The 19608-nt window shown below is 48.9% G+C and overlaps 2 protein-coding genes and 1 long non-coding RNA gene across 3 annotated transcripts in view; 2 read left to right on the top strand and 1 right to left on the bottom strand.

Annotated features, from left to right (window-relative positions):
* Positions 1-1294, bottom strand: part of LOC141094275 (uncharacterized) — a 36214-nt gene extending 34920 nt beyond the window's left edge. Inside the window, exon 1 of the mRNA XM_073580109.1 lies at positions 1160-1294. The gene's annotated coding sequence lies outside the window, so the exon portion shown is untranslated. The remainder of the gene's footprint in view (positions 1-1159) is intronic.
* LOC141094226 (uncharacterized) overlaps positions 1-19608 on the top strand; it is a 754752-nt gene that overhangs the window by 459861 nt on the left and 275283 nt on the right. The window lies entirely within an intron of this gene.
* LOC141094362 (uncharacterized) lies at positions 1248-17605 on the top strand. Its single transcript, XR_012233029.1, has 3 exons — positions 1248-1413; positions 8873-9014; positions 16126-17605. It is a non-coding gene; the product is annotated as an uncharacterized lncRNA (long non-coding RNA).

The following is a 19608-nucleotide window of genomic DNA, read 5'->3' on the forward strand; positions in this document are numbered from 1 at the left end:
AGTCCCCTCACTAGCCTCCCCCTGTGGGACGCAGCCCCCCAGTCCCCCTCACTAGCCTCCCCCTGTGGGACGCAGCCCCCCAGTCCCCTCACTAGCCTCCCCCTGTAGGACGCAGCCCCCCAGTCCCCTCACTAGCCTCCCCCTGTAGGACGCAGCCCCCCAGTCCTCTCACTAGCCTCCCCCTGTGGGACGCAGCCCCCTCACCAGCCTCCCCCTGTAGGACGCAGCCCCCCAGTCCCCTCACTAGCCTCCCCCTGTAGGACGCAGCCCCCCAGTCCCCTCACTAGCCTCCCCCTGTGGGACGCAGCCCCCCAGTCCCCTCACCAGCCTCCCCCTGTGGGACGCAGCCCCCCAGTCCCCCTCACTAGCCTCCCCCTGTGGGACGCAGCCCCCCAGTCCCCCTCACTAGCCTCCCCCTGTGGGACGCAGCCCCCCAGTCCCCTCACTAGCCTCCCCCTGTAGGACGCAGCCCCCCAGTCTCCTCACTAGCCTCCCCCTGTAGGACGCAGCCCCCCAGTCTCCTCACTAGCCTCCCCCTGTGGGACGCAGCCCCCTCACCAGCCTCCCCCTGTGGGACGCAGCCCCCCAGTCCCCTCACTAGCCTCCCCCTGTAGGACGCAGCCCCCCAGTCTCCTCACTAGCCTCCCCCTGTAGGACGCAGCCCCCCAGTCTCCTCACTAGCCTCCCCCTGTAGGACGCAGCCCCCCAGTCTCCTCACTAGCCTCCCCCTGTGGGACGCAGCCCCCTCACCAGCCTCCCCCTGTAGGACGCAGCCCCCCCAGTCCCCTCACTAGCCTCCCCCTGTAGGACGCAGCCCCCCAGTCCCCTCACTAGCCTCCCCCTGTAGGACGCAGCCCCCCAGTCCCCTCACTAGCCTCCCCCTGTGGGACGCAGCCCCCCAGTCCCCTCACTAGCCTCCCCCTGTGGGACGCAGCCCCCCAGTCCCCTCACTAGCCTCCCCCTGTGGGACGCAGCCCCCCAGTCCCCTCACTAGCCTCCCCCTGTGGGACGCAGCCCCCCAGTCCCCTCACTAGCCTCCCCCTGTGGGACGCAGCCCCCCAGTCCCCTCACTAGCCTCCCCCTGTAGGACGCAGCCCCCCAGTCCCCTCATCTCTCTCCCCTCAGCAGGCACAGGCTGTCAGACCCAGTCTCCTCTCACCTGTTGCGGTCTCCTCACACAGTGACCACCGACAACAACACCGGACACTCTGCATGGTAAATGCTAGACTGTATGGGCTCCTTCGAGGTGTGACGTCATTTCCGGGGGCGTGTCACACCGGGAGGGGGCGTGTTCTGACAGCAAAGGCAGGAAGAGAAGACGCCATTACTCACTGTCTCAGCTGTCTCTCTCTGCCGTCTGTGAGCAGTGTGGAGTGAGGTCAGTGACAGACAGGAGGGTTTAGTAAGTAACAGGTTGGTGTTTTCTTAGATGTTTGGTTGATGGGGGCTTAATATTTATTATTTATATAGCACCATTGATTCCATGGTGCTGTACATGAGAAGGGGATACATACAGCTAAGGCCTCTTTCACACTTCAGTTTTTTACAATCAGTCACAATCCGCCAGGTTTTGAAAAAAACGGATCCTCAAATTTTTTTTGAGGATCCGTTTTTCCCCATTGACTTGCATTAATGGCGGATTGTGACGGATTGCTGTCCGTTGCATCCGTTTTTTGTGAGGATCCGCCAAAAGTTGCTGTCCGTCACCATCCTCAAAGATTTCAAAACGGAGCTTGTAACGTTTTTTTCTCTGGCGGATCCTCCAGACACTCATTTAACCCGAAATTCTTTCTGGGTGCCGGACAAAAAAATTGTGTGTGTCTCTCTCTCGCTCTCTCTCGCTCTCTCTCTCCACATTTTCAGGATCCGTCTAAAAACGGATCCTGTGCCATCCGTTCACATCAGTTGGCGGATTTGAACTGATGTAAAAAACTCAAGTGTGAAAGAGGCCTTACAGATATCACTTACAGCAAACAAACTAACACTGACAGACTGATATAGAGGGGAGAGAGGACCCTGCCCTTTCGGGCTTACATGCTACAGGATGGTGGGGAAGGAGACAGTAGGTCGGTGGGTTGCAGCAGTTCCGGTGTTGGTTGAGGTGATATCACCGGTAGTGGTGAGAGAGAAGGAGGCAGCGGGGTCATTGCAGGCTGTAGGCTTTCCTGAAGAGGTTGGTTTTCAGGTTCCGTCTGAAGGATCCAAATGTGGGTTGATAGTCGGACTTGTTGGGGCAAAGAATTCCAGAGGATGGGGAAGTCTTGGAGGCGGTTGGGTGAGGAGTGAATAAGTGTGGAGGAGAGAAGGAGGTCTTGGGAGGACCGGAGATTACGTGAGGGAAGGTATCGGGAGATTAGTTCAGAGACATATGGGGGAGACAGGTTATAGATGGCCTTGTAGGTCAGTATTAGTAATTTGAACTGGATATGCTGAGGGAATGGAAGCCAGTGAAGAGATTTGCAGAGGGGAGAAGCGGAGGAATAGCGAGGAGAGAGATGAATAAGTCGGGCAGCAGAGTTGAGGATGGACTGGAGAGGTGCGAGGGTGTTAGCAGGGAGACCACAGAAAAGAATGTTGCAGTAGTCAAAGCGGGAGATGAGGGCATGCACAAGCATTTTTGTAGATTAAGGGTTGAGGAAAGGACGGATTCTGGAAATATTTTTGAGCTGGAGGTGACAGGAGGTAGAAAGAGCTTGTATGTGTGGTTTGAAGGAGAGGGCAGAATTAAGGGTTACTCCGAGGCAGCGGACTTCCGGTACTGGGGAAAGCGTGATGTCATTAATTGTGATAGCTAGGTCAGGTAAGGAAGATCTGTGAGATGGAGGAAAGATGATGAGTTCAGATTCATCCACATTGAGTTTGAGGAATTGAGAGGAGAAGGAGGATATGGCTGATAGACACTCTGGGATTCTGGACAGCAGAGAGGTGACGTCTGGGCCAGAGAGGTAGATCTGAGTGTCATTAGCATAAAAGGCGGTACTGGAATCCGTGGGACTTTGAGTTGCCCCAGACCGTGTGTAGATTGAGAAGAGTAGGAGTCCTAGAACAGAGCCTTGGGGGACTCCAACAGAGAGAGGGTGGGATGAGGAGGTGGTGTGGGAGACGCTGAATGTGCGGTTGAAGAGGTATGAGGAGATCCAGGATAAGGCAAGGTCTTTGATGCCAAAGGAGGAGAGGATCTGTAGTAGGAGGCAGTGGTCAACTGTGTCGAATGCAGAGGACAGGTCTAGAAGCAGGAGTATAGAGTACTGTCCGTTTGCTTTGGCTGAAAGTAGGTCGTTAGTAATTTTGGTCAGGGCTGTCAGTGGAGTGATGGGGGCGGAAACCAGATTGCAGATTGTCAAAGAGCAAGTTAGATGAGAGGTGGGAGGAAAGTTCAGCGTGGACGTGCAGCTCCAGGAGTTGGAAGCGAATGGGAGTAGTCATATTGGGCGATAGCTGGACATAGCTGTTGGGTCGAGGGTTGGCTTTTTAAGGATAGGCGTGATTGTGGCATGTTTAAAAGCAGAAGGGAAGGTACCAGACGTTAGCGATAGGTTGAAGAGGTGGGTTAGGGATGGGATAAATGTGGAGGTTAGGTTTGGGAGGAAATGGGATGGGATCAAGTGCACAGGTTGTGAGGTGCGATTTGGAGAAGAGGCGACTAAGCTCCTCTTCAGTGATGTTGGAGAGGGAGGTTATGGGGTTTGGGCATTGTTCTGGTATACAAAGGGGTTGTGGTGGTTGAACGATGAAGACTTGCCTTGTTTGGTCGATCTTATTTTTGAAGTGTGCGGCAAAGTCCTCGGCAGAGATGAGGGAGGTTGGAGGGGGTAGTTGTGGGCGGAGGAGGGAGTTGAAAGTTTTGAATAACTGTTTGGGATTGTCGGATAGGGAAGATACGAGGGTTGTGAAGTAGGCCTGTTTAGCAGAGGTGAGGGCAGATTTGAAATAGTGTTGCCTGTTTGCAGTGAAGTCATCTTGCAAATTTGTTTTCTTCCAACACTGCTCTGCAGCCCTGGACACTTGCCGGAGCTTTTTAGTGGTGTAATTGTGCCAGGGCTGTCTGTTGGTACGTCGCATTCTGCCATGAACGAGAGGGGCGACCGTGTCAATAGCTGATGCGAGAGTGGCATTATAGAAAGCAGTGGCACTGTCTGTGTCTTTGAGTGAGGGTATGGATGCCAGTGGTAGAATAGAGTCAGAGAGCACATGGGTGTCTAGGTGTGGAAAGTTTCTGCGGGGGTGCACATGCTGCTGGACATGGGTGCCAGGAGAGGAGGACAGGGATGAGAAAGTAAGTAGATGGTCGAATAGAGGAAGAGGGGAGGTGGTGAAGTTAGAAAGAGAGCAGAGGTGGGTGGAGACCAGGTCTAATGTGTGTTCGTCTGTGTGGGTGGCTGAGGAGGACCATTGAAGTCCAAAGGATGAAGTAAGGGACAGGAGTTTGGAGGCTGCTGACTGAAGGGTATCAGTGGGGATGTTGAAGTCACCCATGATGATAGTGGGGATGTCAGTTGAAAGAAAGTGAAGAAGCCAGGTAGAGAATTGGTCAATGAAGGCTGTGGTCGGGCCTGGAGGTTGGATTATGACGGCCTCTTGGAGGTTGGAGAGAGAGTAGATGCGGACAGAGTGGACTTCAAAAGAGGCGAGGATTAGGGAGGGAAGAGGTGGGATTGGGTTAAAGGTGCAGTTGGAAGAAAGGAGAAGACCCACTCCTACACCGTGTCTGTTGCCATGGCGAGGAGTGTGGGTGAAGTGGAGGCCGCCGTAACACAGCACAGCAGGGGAGGCAGTGTCAGTCAGGTTTCTGTGAGGCTGAGGAAGGCAAGATTGCGAGAGAGAAAGAGGTCATGAATCACATGAAGCTTATTGCAGATGGAGCGAGCATTCCAAAGTGCTCCAGAGAGAGGGAGCAGGGGGTTGGGTGTCAATGGCACAGGTTTTAAGTTGGAAAATTGTGGTAGTTCTTATTAGATAGGGAGCGGTAGGAAGGGGTAGTAATGGGGCGTATGAGCTGTGGGGGTCCAGGATTGGGAGATATGTCACCAGCAGTGAGAAGAAGAGAAAGCGAGAGCAGATGGGAGGAGAGTGGGCAGCTTGTTTTATGTTTCATTCAGACAGATTTGAGGTTGAGGATCAGTTCAGTAGAGGAGGGGAGGAAAGAGGGAAGGGGCGATGATTATTTGGTTAGAGGGTGCTGGGGATTGGGAAGGAGAGTGAGGATTAATGGAGCTAACACTGTGAGGGCATATGTAAACATGATGGAGTAGGAGGGTTAATAGAAAAGCTAGATCCAAGTAATAAGAAGTGCTTAATCAGCAGTAGAGCTGAGCGACTTTGGTCGGATCGGGTTTCGTGAAACCCGAATGAAACAAAATTTGAGTCGGATGAAACTGGTCCGACTAGAGCAAAAAAAGTCGGAGTTTCGTCCGAAACCCGACCCCAATGCAAGTCAATGGGGAATAAAAGTCGGCATTGAGTGGATGAAACTCCGACTTTTTTTTGCCCTAGTCGGACCAGTTTCATCCGACTCAAATTTTGTTTCATTCGGGTTTCACGAAACCCGATCTGATCAAAGTTGCTCAACTCTAATCAGCAGACATACCCAAAAGAGACAGGTGTATAGTGAGGGGTCCTAACTCCTGCCATGACTAGCTGCCATAGTAATAGCTGCATCTTCACGATACTTATGCTGCAGGGAGACACTTGACTGACCCCGCACACGTGCCCCCCCTTGGGGGTATCTAAATATATAGGACTGAGTAGAGGCTCTGGTGAGAGGGATTGTGGAAACTGATTTGGGATAAATTGCCTAGCACACCAGGGGTGGTTATACAATCAAAGGCACAGGGCCCGGCAACATCCATATGCTAGTAATACCTTACACCTGATAACATCTCTACTGGCCCCAACATGGATATGCAGCAGTAAGTAGTGAGTTCAATGCAACAAATGATTTTAGCAAGCATTCAGAGGCACTGTTATATACCATTAAGGGAAAGGTTGCACTAGATGGCAGCAAGGGTAGGATTATATGCAATTCATATAGACACACAAAGCAGGAAAGTTGGGTGAATCAGCAGCATACCTGTGTGAGGAGAGGAGGTGGATGTTAATTCTCAGCCGTAGTAATAACTGCATCTTCACGATACTTTTGCTGCAGTGATACTTATGCTGCAGGGAGATACGTGCCTGACCTGGGAGATGTTGGGCTCCCGGAGGGGGGTTAATGCGCACTGTGGGGGCTGCTTGGCATCCCAGGGGGGTTAATGCATGCTTGAGGGGTCTGGTTGGGTCCTGGAGGGGGGGGTTAATGCATGCTTGTGGGGTCTGGCTGGGTACTGGGAGGTTAATGCACACTTGTGGGGTCTGGTTGTGCTTCTGGGGGGAGGATTTTTGCATGCTTGTGGGTTCCGGGGGGATTAATGCACGCTTGTGGGGTCTGGCTGGGTACCAGGGGGGTTAATGCACGCTTATGGGTTCTGGTTGGGTCCCGGGGGGGGGGGCGTGTTAATGCACGCTTGTGTGGTCTGGTTGGGTCCTGGGGGGGTTAATGCATGCTTGCGGGGTCAGGTTGGATCCTGGGGGGGTTAATGCATGATTGTAGGGTCTGGTAGGTTCCTGGGGGGGTTATTGCACGCTTGTGGAATCTGGTTGGCCTCTCTGGGGATTAATGCTCGTCCGTGGGTTCTTTTTTGGCCCTGGTGAGGGGGGGTTAATGCATGTAAATATTTAACCTCTCTCTTTCTTCCGGCATCTTTCCCTCCTTATTTAAGCATGCCATCATACATCCACTACTTAAAAAACCATCCCTCGACCAAAACTGTGCCGCTAACTATAGACCTGTCTCTAATCTTCCCTTCATCTCTAAACTCCTGGAACGCCTGGTCCACTTCCGTCTGATCCACTATCTCTCTGATAACTCGCTTCTCGACTCTCTACAATCCGGTTTCTGCTACACTCTACTGAAACTGCCCTCACTAAAGTCTCTAATGATCTACTAACAGCTAAATCTAATGGTCATTACTCCATGCTAATTCTCCTGGATCTCCGCAGCATAGGACACTGTGGATTATCAGCTCCTCCTCACTATGCTCCGCTCCATCGGCCTCAAGGACACCGTTCTCTCCTGGTTTTCCTCCTATCTCTCTGACCGCTCCGTAACTGTATATTTTGCTGGCTCCTCCTCCTCCTCCTCTCATCTTCCCCTTACTGTTGGGGTTCCTCAAGGATCAGTCCTAGGCCCCCTACACTTCTCTTTGTATACTGCCCCTATTGGACAAGCAATCAGTAGCTTTGGCTTCCAGTACCATCTCTATGCTGATGACACCCTATTATACACTTCTCCTGACATCATGCCAGCCTTTCTAGAAAACACCAGTGATTGTCTAAAATCATGACCTCACTATATCTGAAACTGAACCTGTCAAAGACTGAACTCCTTGTGTTTTCTCCCGCTACTAATGTACCTATACCCGACATTGCCATTACTGTTTGGTTCCACTATTACTCCCCAGCAACATGCCCGCTGTCTTGGGGTCATACTTGACTCCGAACTTTCATTCGCCCCCCATATCCGATCACTGACTCGCTCTTGTTATCTGCATCTCAAAAACATTTCTAGAATTCGACCCTTTCTTACTTTTGATTCCGCAAAAGCTCTTACTGTTTTTCTTATTCATTCTTGGCTGGACTATTGTAACTCTCTTCTAATCGGTCTCCCTCTTACCAAACTCTCCCCTCTCCAATCTGTCTTGAATGCTGCAGCCAGGATCATATTCCTCGCCAATCGTTACACCGATGCCTCTTTCTTGTGCCAGTCCTTACACTGGCTACCCATCCACTCCAGAATTCTGTATCAACTTATTACCCACACCCACAAAGCTCTACATGACTCAGCACCACCCTACATCTCCTCCCTCGTTTGTCTACCACCCTACCCGTGCCCTCCGTTCTGATGACCTGAGGTTAGCATCCTCGATAATCAGAACCTCCCACTCCCACCTCCAAGACTTTACACGTGCTGCACCAATTCTTTGGAATGCACTTCCCAGGTCAATATGCTTAGTCCCCAATCCCTAGAATTTTAAGTGTGCCCTAAAAACGCATTTATTCAGACTAGCCTATCGCCTCAACCAATTAACCTAAACATCCCTGTGTGGCACAGCCAAAAGTTTTACCATAACCAGGTTCCCCGCATCGTTCCCACATGCTTTATGCATCTATTAGCCCTCTGTGTCTGTACTGTTACACACTTAACATTATGGCTGGTCCGAACAATGAAGACAACTGTTACCACCCACCTTTCGTGTCTCCCCTTTTTTTCCTCATAGACTGTACGCTTGCGAGCAGGGCCCTCATTCCTCTTGGTATTTATGATCTATGTGATTATTGTTATGCTGTAATGTCTATTGTCTGTACAAGTCCCCTCTGAAATGTAAAGTCCTGCGGAATATGTCGGCGCTATAGAAATAAAATTATTATTGTTGTAAGGTCTGGTTGTGCTCCCGGGGGGTTAATGCACGCTTTTGGGGTCTGAGTGGGCTCCTCACTGTGGGTGGGATTCGTGCATGTTTTTGGGGTTTGGTTGGGCTCCTGGTAGCAAAAGCTACCCCCATAAGAACACGGGAGCGTGCACTAGGAGGTGCGGTGCGCACACACAGGCCAGGAAGCAGGTAACCACGCTGCATTGCTGGGGCAGTGAATATACCGGCGTCCCTGCAAGGAGGGAGAGGAAAGACCATGTAGAGGCGCCTGTAATGGTGTTACAGTCTGAACTCTACATTTTAGGTTATTGCTCTCAGCTAGCAGCACCAACCCAGTAATTTGTTGGGGTTTTTTCCATAGTATTTTGTATGATTTTACATAATCTCACCTTCTTTCCATTCAGGTTCCTGATAAATATTATCTTTCACATTGACATCTACTACAAAATCTGCCTTGACCCTTCAAGGATGGATATGGACAGAGACAAGATGGCGGAGAGGATGTTACAGCTCACCCTAGAGATCCTCTTCTGGCTTACTGGAGAGGTGAGAGATTCTGATGACATCACATTACACTGTAATGCAGGTGTCTGGATGCAACGAGCAGAGATCACGAGGCAGAAACAGCCAGGGGGTGATATAATGCTATTTATATACAGCAGTAACTTCTAATCAATTAGTGTTAGTAGCTATGCAATCTTACAGTAGAGGGAATAACAACAGGATTAGAATAAACAAAAGTCTTTCACTAGTTAACGTTAGTGTCCTTTTCACAAAGGTGGTGCGCCCAGTCTTGGGAGTCACCACATGAGTTCTCACTCAAAGCTCTGGCCCTAGCGGGAGTCACCGGGTTTTCCCGCTAGGCCGCAAGTCTCTTCCTGATGCAGTTTATTAAAGCACATTGAGCCTCCCACGCTCCAACCGACCCCCTACCAACCTGTACAGTACTCCTAATCCCAGCTGACCCCAGTACAGTTGATGATATCTGGAATTGATGGCCTTGGTCGCTTGCACCTTACCTCACCTCGGCAATTGCAGGAGTGCCTCCCCTGTCGCAGTTTCCGCACGGGTCTTCTTAGCTTGACCATCGGCGGAAGTCTCTCAGGCTCAAGGCTGAGAAGACTGGGCATCAGCTCTTGACGCATAAAAAAAAAAAAATACCAAAAAAAGGCTCAGTGCAAAAAAAGCTCATCCATACATATACACAAAAGCCCAAAAAGAGAAAAATGGACGAAAGAGCAATGGTAAGAAAATGTAATGAATTTTATTAATGTGGTCACAATTGAATAATAAAATACAATAGAATCTAGAGTACAAAAGGGAATCGGCAACACCCAGTACCACACTTAAATGGGTTGCTATAATAATGGAGAAAATGATGAAGATATAGGCCAATATAATAAATTGTCAGATGCATCAGAAATTCAAAAAAATCAAAAAAGGTTCATGGTCACAAAAAGGTATATAGTATAAAGTGCAAAAAATACTGGTCTTTCACAATGAATATACATAGCAGTTGCACTATAAAGTATCAGGGTCATAAAAATAGTATTCAATAGTATCCCATAAACAGTGCAATCAAACTACCGTATATTATAAAGTTATATAAACAAGATGGAGACCAAAGAACCTATATGTATATGAAAGGATGCAGGATAGCAGCCAAATAAGGCATATTTCTGTGCAACACCCGAGGTGTTACGGCGTCATCTCCCTCAGGATAAACCTTATAGACTGAGTCAGGCTGGTTTCACACTAGCGTTTTTTTGCGCTATCGTGCGCATGCGCATTGCTCCCCTATCTTTAACATGGCGGGCGCATGGTATAGCACTTGTACGCGTTCATGTGCGTTTTCGTGCCCTGCATTTTTTCCAGGTGTGCGCCCAGGCGCTCCAGACACAGCATGTTGCATTTTTCTTTGCAGCCAACTGCTGCCAAAAAACGCATGTGCACGGAATGCGCAAAAAAATTAGTCTATGGGATTGCACGCGTGCGCTAGGACATGCGCACGCATGCGTTTAAAATCGCATGCGTTTTTAGAGTTAACATAGCGACAAACTGGTTAAATTGCATGCGCAAAAAAACAGCAAACGCATACAAAACGCTTAATGCGTTTTTTACTCTTCGCCACGACAGCACCCACTGGAGGTATCGGATCCGCCCATTTGGAACAGGAAACCCTACAGGAAAGATAAAAGGGGCGGTCCGCCTTTCCTCCTCAGTTTTGGTTTCCTGTTCCAAATGGAGCAGGATCCTGCAGGATCTTACCTGGGCCATGCATCCGTCTGTGCGGTCTCCTCGGGAACGGCAGGGGCTGCGGTCCGGAAGCAGCGTCGGGGGAGACTCCGTTTGACGGCTCCCCCCTCGTCTGGTGGCATAACGGTGATGACCGGGTCCGGAGAGGGCCGCCCGGTCTTACCAGGGAGCGGGCCGGTCTGGCATCCGGAGGCAGAACACCCCCCCCATCGGTGGTGATACAGCGTGGGAGGTGAAGCCATGAGCGCGCGTGTGAGTAGCGGTGGCGCAGGAGCCGGCCGACGCTCCTATACCCCGGAAGTAATGGTTGAACTTCCGGGGGGTAGGATGGCGATGACGCGGCGCATGCGCCCTGACATAGGGCGACTTCCGGGGGCACGACAGGAAGTAAGATAAAACAGCGCTGCAACGATGGAACCATGTTGTCCCCCACGGAGTCACAGGCCCCAGCAGGGGATTCAGCTGGAGGCAATTCCACCAGGGACCGCAGCGCCAGGACAGAGACTGCCCGCAGGAGCGAAGCAGCAGAAACCAGATCCAGACCGTCTCAGCCATCCGACCCGGTATTAATCTTCACTGGGTGTGTATATACTCTACCTATTAAGCTAACCTCCCCCCCCCCCCCCCTCTCTTTACCTTTGACCTCCCACTTCAGTCAAAGAAAAAAGAAAAAACTAAACATAAAGAATGCGCATTATGTTCAGAGCCTCTCCCTGACTCCTACCCCAAAAAACTCTGCAAACAGTGCACGAAAGAGACCAGGCAGGGGTCGACGATATCTTCTAAAGATATCCGAGCCATAATTAGGGAGGAGATACAAGCCATCAACCGCGCCAGCACTCCCTCAGAGTCCAGTCATAAGAAACAGGTCGTTGTTAGTTCGGAGTCAGAGGAAGAACAGGAGTTAAATTCAGGCTCCGCATTCACGTCCTCATCGTCATCCTCGGAGATGGAAGGACGCGCATGTTTTCCACTGGACAGCGTAGATAACCTAGTAAAAGCGGTTAGAAATACTATGGGGTGTGAAGAGGAAAGGGGAGCCCAAACCGCGCAGGACATTATGTTTGCGGGATTGGCAGAAAAAAAGAGGAGATCATTTCCAGTGATACCGGCAATTAAGGACCTCATCAAAAGAGAGTGGGAAAAACACGACCAGAGGGGTTTTCTCCCATCAGCCTCAAAACGGAAGTATCCGTTCACTGATGAAGACCTATTGAAGTGGACTAAAATACCAAAGGTGGATGCCGTCATAGCCTCCACTTCCAAACAGACCTCGATCCCGGTCGAGGACGCAGGATTGTTAGCAGACCCATTAGACCGAAAGGCAGAATCTTCGCTCAAAAGGTCCTGGGAGTCCACCACCGGGGTATTCAAACCCGCAATAGCCAGCACATGTACTGCTAGATCAATGCTGGTATGGCTAGATCAATTAGATCAGCAGATCGAGCAAAGAATGTCAAGGGAGAAACTGCGTGCAGCCATCCCGTTGATAAGAGGTGCAGCTGCCTTTATGGCAGATGCTTCAGCGGACACCCTAAAACTGGCAGCGAGGTCGGCAGCCCTGGTGAATAACGCCAGACGCGCGCTGTGGATAAAAAGCTGGAAAGGGGACGCACAATCAAAATCCAAAATTAGTGCAACCCCATGCGAGGGTGAGTTCCTCTTTGGAAAAGCCTTAGACGAAATTCTCGCCAAGGCAAAAGAGAGGAAAAAGGCCTTCAGTGATTCTCCCATTCCGTTTTATAGGAAAACCTTTAAGAGACGGCCATTCGGGAGAAGAAGACAGTCGGACAGAACGAATAGATGGGCCACGATTGACGAAAAGCAGAAGGGTACCATCTTCAGAGGGCCAACATATAGGAGAGATAAAAATTAAGAGTTTAGACCCACCAGTTGGGGGTAGATTAAAATTTTTTGTTACCAAATGGGAACAAATTACGTTAAGCCCATGGATTTTGAACATAATCAAGGAAGGAATAAAGATTGAATTCCTTCAGATCCCTTATGAGTTCTTTGTTATAACTCGCCTTAATTCCTCAGTTCAGCAAAAGGCTCTCGAAGACGAGATTCGAGTCCTACTAGCTAAAAAAGTTTTGGTTGACGTCCCTGAGGAACAAGAGGGTAGAGGCTTTTACTCTCCCCTGTTTTTGGTTTCTAAACCAGACGGTACGTTTAGAACCATTATTAATTTAAAGAAGCTTAATTCATTTATAAAAAATTATAACTTCAAAATGGAATCAATTAGATCCACTATAAAGCTTCTTTTCCCAAATTGCGTAATGGCAGGGATTGATTTAAAAGATGCTTATTATCATCTCCCTATTCACAATAGATTCCAGAAATACCTAAGAGTCGCAGTGGAAGTCGAAGGCAGGATTCGTCATTTCCAATACGCGGCCATGCCCTTCGGGCTTTCCACGGCACCAAGAATATTTACCAAGGTGATGGCAGAAGTGATGGCCTACCTTCGCCAAAAGAACACACTGATCGTGCCGTATTTAGACGACTTCCTAATAATTGGGAATTCAGTCAAACAATGTACCGAACGCGTGACTGACGCAATCTCCTCTTTTCAGAGCCTTGGCTGGATCATCAATATCCAAAAGTCCAGACTCGATCCACAATCTCTCCAGACATTTCTAGGATTTCAACTAGATTCCTTGACCCAGAGATGTCTACTACCCCAGGTAAAAATCACCCTCACGAAACAAAAAATACGAGCAGCTATAGATAGACCACGTGTGTCCTTGAGAGGAGCAATGTCACTATTAGGATCACTAAATTCTTGCACCCCGGCAGTCCGGTGGGCCCAGTACCATGTCCGTACACTACAACACCAGATCCTCCAAGAGGATAAGCGACATAGTGGTCATTTACAGAGCAAGATAACCTTGTCTCAGGAAGTCTTGACTTCTCTAGAGTGGTGGTTAGATGATGACCATTTATGTTCAGGAGTTCCATGGGTTATAGTTCCATCCTGTATCATAACCACCGATGCCAGTCCCCAGGGCTGGGGAGCCCACATGGAGAATGGGTTTCATCAAGGAAGGTGGAATAGAGAGGAATGCGAGTACTCATCCAATTTAAAAGAACTGACTGCAGTGTTCTATGCTCTATACAACTTCCTTCCGCAGCTCCAACAGAAGCATGTCAGGATCCTATCGGACAACACCACCACAGTGGCCTATATAAACAGACAAGGAGGAACTCGATCAGAGACTCTGATGTCTTCAGCGGCAAGAATTTTAAACTTAGCAGAAAACTATTTTTTGTCCCTCTCGGCCCTTCATATCAGAGGCGAGAACAATCAAAAGGCAGACTTCCTAAGCCGACACACTCTACGGCAAGAAGAGTGGTGCCTCAATCAGAAGGTCTTCAGGGACATAGTAGCCCTATGGGGACAACCCGAGGTGGACCTTTTCGCCACAAAGGAGAACAGGCAGATAAAAACATTTGCCTCCCTATCTCCATCAGATCACCCAGACATACTAGACGCCCTTCTAGCTCCATGGAATTTCAACCTGGTGTATGCGTTCCCTCCATTGATCCTCCTACCTCAAGTAATTCGGAAGATCAGAGACGACAAAGCAAGGATAATCTTAATACCACCGTTCTGGCCAAAAAGACCGTGGTTTTCGTGGCTGCAAATTATGTCAATAACAGATCCTTGGTTCCTTCCTTCGACTCCCAACCTACTCTCCCAAGGCCCCTTTTTCCACCCTCAAGTGGTCAGCTTGCACTTGACGGCGTGGAATTTGAGAGGCAGTTATTGAGGACAAGAGGATTCTCTGAGTCTTTAATTACTACACTACTACAAAGTAGAAAGCAGTCCACAACCCAAATTTACACTAGAATATGGAAAAAATTTCTTCAATTCCATACAGTACCTCATACAGCAGAAGTTCCGATAATTCCCATCTTGGAATTTCTGCAGAAAGGGAAAGACTTAGGCTTAGCAGTAAATACGCTAAGAGTACAAATATCGGCATTAGGAGCACTATATGGCCATAATATAGCAGGCAACAAGTGGATAACTCGATTCATTACAACATGTGAACGAATAGCTCCAATCCACATACCCTCCGTCCCTACATGAGATCTAAATCTGGTCTTAGACGCCCTAACGATAGACCCCTTTGAGCCGATCGACACAATACCCCTCAAATACTTAGCACTTAAAATGGCCCTCTTGGTAGCACTGACCTCAGCTAGAAGAGTGGGTGATATCCAGGCCTTGTCAATAGATCCACCTTTTTTTCAAGAATACCAAGACAGATTGGTATTAAAACCAGACCCTGCCTACCTGCCAAAAGTGGCAACAAAATACCATAGGTCTCAGGAGATACTCCTCCCAACCTTCTATAAAAATCCCTCTACTCCAGAAGAGCAGAAGTTCCATACTCTGGACGTCAAAAGAACTGTCCTAAAATATATTGAGAGGTCCAACAGTTGGAGGCAGAGTAGGGCCCTGTTTGTTTCATTTCAGGGCTGTAAGAAGGGGTATGGAGTCACGAAGAGCACCATTTCCCGGTGGATCAGAGAGGCCATTCGTTTAGCCTACTCCGCAAAAAACGAAGATCCTCCAGGGAACATCAGGGCGCATTCCACCAGAGCAATGGCAACTTCTTGGGCGGAAAAGGGAGATGTTCCGATTGAAACTATATGTAAGGCGGCAGTTTGGTCATCCCCTTCTACCTTCTATAACCACTATAGACATGATCTTTCATCAACCTCTGACTTAAGCTTTGGCAGGACTGTCCTTGGCACGGTGGTCCCACCCAGGTGATGGTCTCTGGAATCTCTCCAGTGGGTGCTGTCGTGGCGAAGAGTAAAAAGCCGGATTACTTACCGGTAATGCTCTTTTAATGAGTCCACGACAGCACCCGCTCACTTCCCTCCCTAAAGATATCAATAGTTAAGGTATATCAACCAAATAATGGATAAGAAAGATGTTAAAATAAGAGAACATTGCCTAATCCTTGGCGGTCCTTCTGGTACTCTGAAACGTAAAACTGAGGAGGAAAGGCGGACCGCCCCTTTTATCTTTCCTGTAGGGTTTCCTGTTCCAAATGGGCGGATCCGATACCTCCAGTGGGTGCTGTCGTGGACTCATTAAAAGAGCATTACCGGTAAGTAATCCGGCTTTTTGTATGCGTTTGGAATGCGCATGAGGCACAGCGCAAAAAAACGCTAGTGTGAAAGTAGCCTTATTCGGGTGAATCTTCCTCACCACTCGGTAGGGTACTGCCTCCCAACAATGATCCAGCTTGTTCCCAGGTTATTTGTCCTGCACAATACACAGTCCCCTGGCTGAAATTGTCCTCCTGACACTGGGGATAACTTTGAATTTCACTTCCCAAAACTTTTTCTCAACCAGGTTCTGGATTTGTCGTTTCCTTAGATACAATACAGTTCAGCCATCACTCATCCCTGGAAACAGACTCCTTGGACAGAGTGAATTCGCTTCGGGCCTCCATATATGCGAATGAAGTCCTGACAAAAGGCTATGGCTGCAGCTTCGGCTGTCTGATCCAGGGTGGGAGTCACAATCACGAACTTGGTGAAGTGATCAGTCATCACCAAACAATACCCGTAGCCATTGTATGATGTTCCGATCATCAGATAGTTGATCATCAGGACCTTTAAAGCCGCAGAGGTTTGAATAGCCTGAATAGGAGCCCTCCGTTTCAGGGTTTGTTCAGCTCACACTGGTGACATATTCGGCAAACTCTTTCAACCTTCTGCCACAGTTGAGGCCAGTACACCAGTCGTTGCAGCCACCGAAATGTCTTCTCTACACAAAAGTGGACCCCCATCTCAGGAGCTTCTCTAGCCAGATGTACTAACAGTGCTTCTGGAGACACTGCTTGCCAGGTAACATCAAATTCTTGAGGAAGTTGAATACTTCGGCACAGCAGGCCATCTTTCAGGAAGAGCCTTTCCCACTGGCCCAAGATCTGCAGGGTACTTGGGGTGAAGCAGCCCTAGCTTCCTGATCAGTCCTTTGCACCAGAGCGACCCACTTCCTCAGCTTCGCCGGCTCCGGATCGGACTGTTTCAGGTGTATCCAGACGTCACTTGAATGGCCAATAATTTGGGTGGGTCTGGGCTTTTCTCTAGACTCCTGAGCGGTTACTACAGTCACGGCAAACTGCCTAAAATACGAAATCTCATCACCCACAAGCTCTTCATCTATAAGGTAAAACAAACAAAAAGCCTCACCGTGTCTTATATTATGATTCAGTCCGTCTTGCAATGTAGTGGGTTTCCAGCCAATAGTCGTGACTTGCGACTTATCATAGGAAAGAAATTTTGGCGAGTCCCAAAAATAGATAAAATCCTCAAATTTATTTCAAATATTTTAAAAGATCATACAGGTTGGGGATACATGTCAACACGTTTCTGGCAAAAGCGTTTATTCACTGAGATACAGATTCCTTATGATACATGGTATAAAAACAAATGGCAACCAACCGTTGATCAATGAACACACATGTTAGCAATCAATCACATTTTGAGAATAATTTGCATAATCGCCAAGCTAGATCCCAAGGAGAAAAACAAAAAAAACCTCCATAATCAAACCATCGGAATTATATTGTATATTGACACATGTTGCATTTGGGACATGCACATTTAAAAAAAAACCTTTTGCAGCTTAGCCAAGTTTTTTTTTTTTTTTTTTTTTATCACTTTTTGGAGGCATGTATAGACTTGGGGGAAAGAGTAGCACCTATTGATCTCCCATTTCTTGGCACACATACTAATCCATTTTCCAGAATCTATAATAATAAATGCCCTAAGCAGCTTCCGGTTGTAACAACTTCCGTCCAGTTGTAACAGGTGACGTCACCGCACACCTCTTTCCATGTTAACCCTCAACACTCACACTCCTCTCACCTTTCACCATCTCCACTCACTCTTTCACTCCACATACGACCCCTTCTCTCACTCCGTCTCTCATACTCACGCCGTCATCGCCGCTGATCCCCGATCCCCGACATCTTCTTCCGTCGGCGCCATCCTGGATCCAGACGTCCTCCACGCCGGCGACATGTTCCTGCGGCGACGCTATTTTGGATTGGCGAAATCCCGCGATACTCAAGATGGCGTCGTCGCAAGAACATGTCGCCGGTGAGGACGACGTCGGGATCCAAAATGGCGTCGGCGAAAACTCGCGAGATTTCGCCGACGCCATTTTGGATCCCGACGTCGTCCATGCCGGCGACATGTTCTTCCGGCGACACCATCTTTAGTATCGCGGGATTTCACGATACTCAAGATGGCGTCACCGCAAGAACATGTCGCCGGCGTGGACAACGTCAGGATCCAGGATGGCGCCGGCGGAAGAAGATGTCGGGGATCGTGGAGCAGCGGCGATGACAGCGTGAGTATGAGAGACGGAGTGAGAGAAGGGGTCGTATGTGGAGTGAAAGAGTGAGTGGAGATGGTGAAAGGTGAGAGGAGTGTGTGTGTTGAGGGTTAACATGGCAAGAGGTGTGATGCTATCGCATCCTCCCGATGCGATAGCATCGGGCCATAATCTAGTTTTATATAAGTCCCGATCTTGGAATAATATAGGAACATATCTAAGTATAAGAAACCAACAACAACAAAATTAAAAATAAAACCATTTTTAGTACTCCATAATGTTGCCAATTTCAGGAAATAAAAAATATTGTGCATAGATACACTGCAAACTCAAAAGATTGATGCAGCCAATGATATAAAAAGATTCATTAATTGTAATACAAACCATGTTGTATATTGCATATTTTGCAAAGAATGTAAAATGAAATACATTGGCTGCACAATACGTAAATTAAAGAAAAGGATGGCAGAACATGTGAATGCGTTGCCTATTGAATTCAGCCCAGGTAATGGGTCTCTCAGAGACAATATCCTCAGAATTCTCTCTACTCCCTCTGAGGCTCGAAACCCCATGGTATGCTCCACGACCATGGGGCGCAGTAGTTTAATGGGCACCCCGTTTCCTCCTTTCTCGATTCGGACAGTCTCTTGAAATGTGCACCCTTCCACCCCAGGTTCAACACTCTCGCTCGCATCCCACTAATGGGCTACGTATGTATGGTCTGAAAGGAGCGACTTTCCTCCTCTGACCTCCTCTCACGTGAGGTCAGGTGAGGATTGGCAGCAAGGGACCTGTTGATGATGTACAGCTCACCTCAAATGTCCCAAATCTCTTGACGTATCTCCCGTACCCAGTCAGAATCAGTAAGTGTTGACTCAGAGGTGACTACTTCAAGTCTCCGGACCGTGGGGGTGAGAACGGGGCCTCTCTCTCCGAGACTCTAACTTCGGCCCTGACCTCAAGGAATCCCAGACCGGGATTCAGGCTTGAATGCTCCAATAAGATCTGCTTCAAAGAGGGATCCTTCAGTCCAGCAACGAGTTGGTCCCGCATCACTTCGTCCAAGGGACCCAGTCCTCTATTCCCATCTTGGGTCTTCTTGGAGATATGGGCCGTGGCTTCCTGCAATGCATGACATACTGAGCTATGGTCTCACTTTCCCCTTGGAGCTGCTAGAACAACCACATTCTGATGTTCCTTAGATCCGTGGTGTAACCATGCATATCCTCCAAGATTTTTATCACCTTTTCTACAGTGTCATGATCCCTAGGTGGGCGGTACATAACCGCCTGCCGAGCCTCCCGATCTAGGGTCAGGAGGGTTAATTTGGCCTGAATGGAAGGGGTCAGGGGATACATGTGTAACCATGCTTTTCAGCATCTCTGCCCAGTCCCACAGCGACATACTGCTCCCTGTGAACTTGGGAAGGTTGCTGAGCATAGCCACCAAGTGTATATTTCCTTTGCCGGGCTTGGTTCACAGACTGGTCCCCCATCTCTATCTCTGATGTTG

The sequence above is a fragment of the Dendrobates tinctorius genome, unplaced genomic scaffold (assembly GCF_039654945.1).
Source record: "Dendrobates tinctorius isolate UK_male_01 unplaced genomic scaffold, ASM3965494v1 ptg000063l, whole genome shotgun sequence".
Taxonomy (NCBI): domain Eukaryota; kingdom Metazoa; phylum Chordata; class Amphibia; order Anura; family Dendrobatidae; genus Dendrobates; species Dendrobates tinctorius.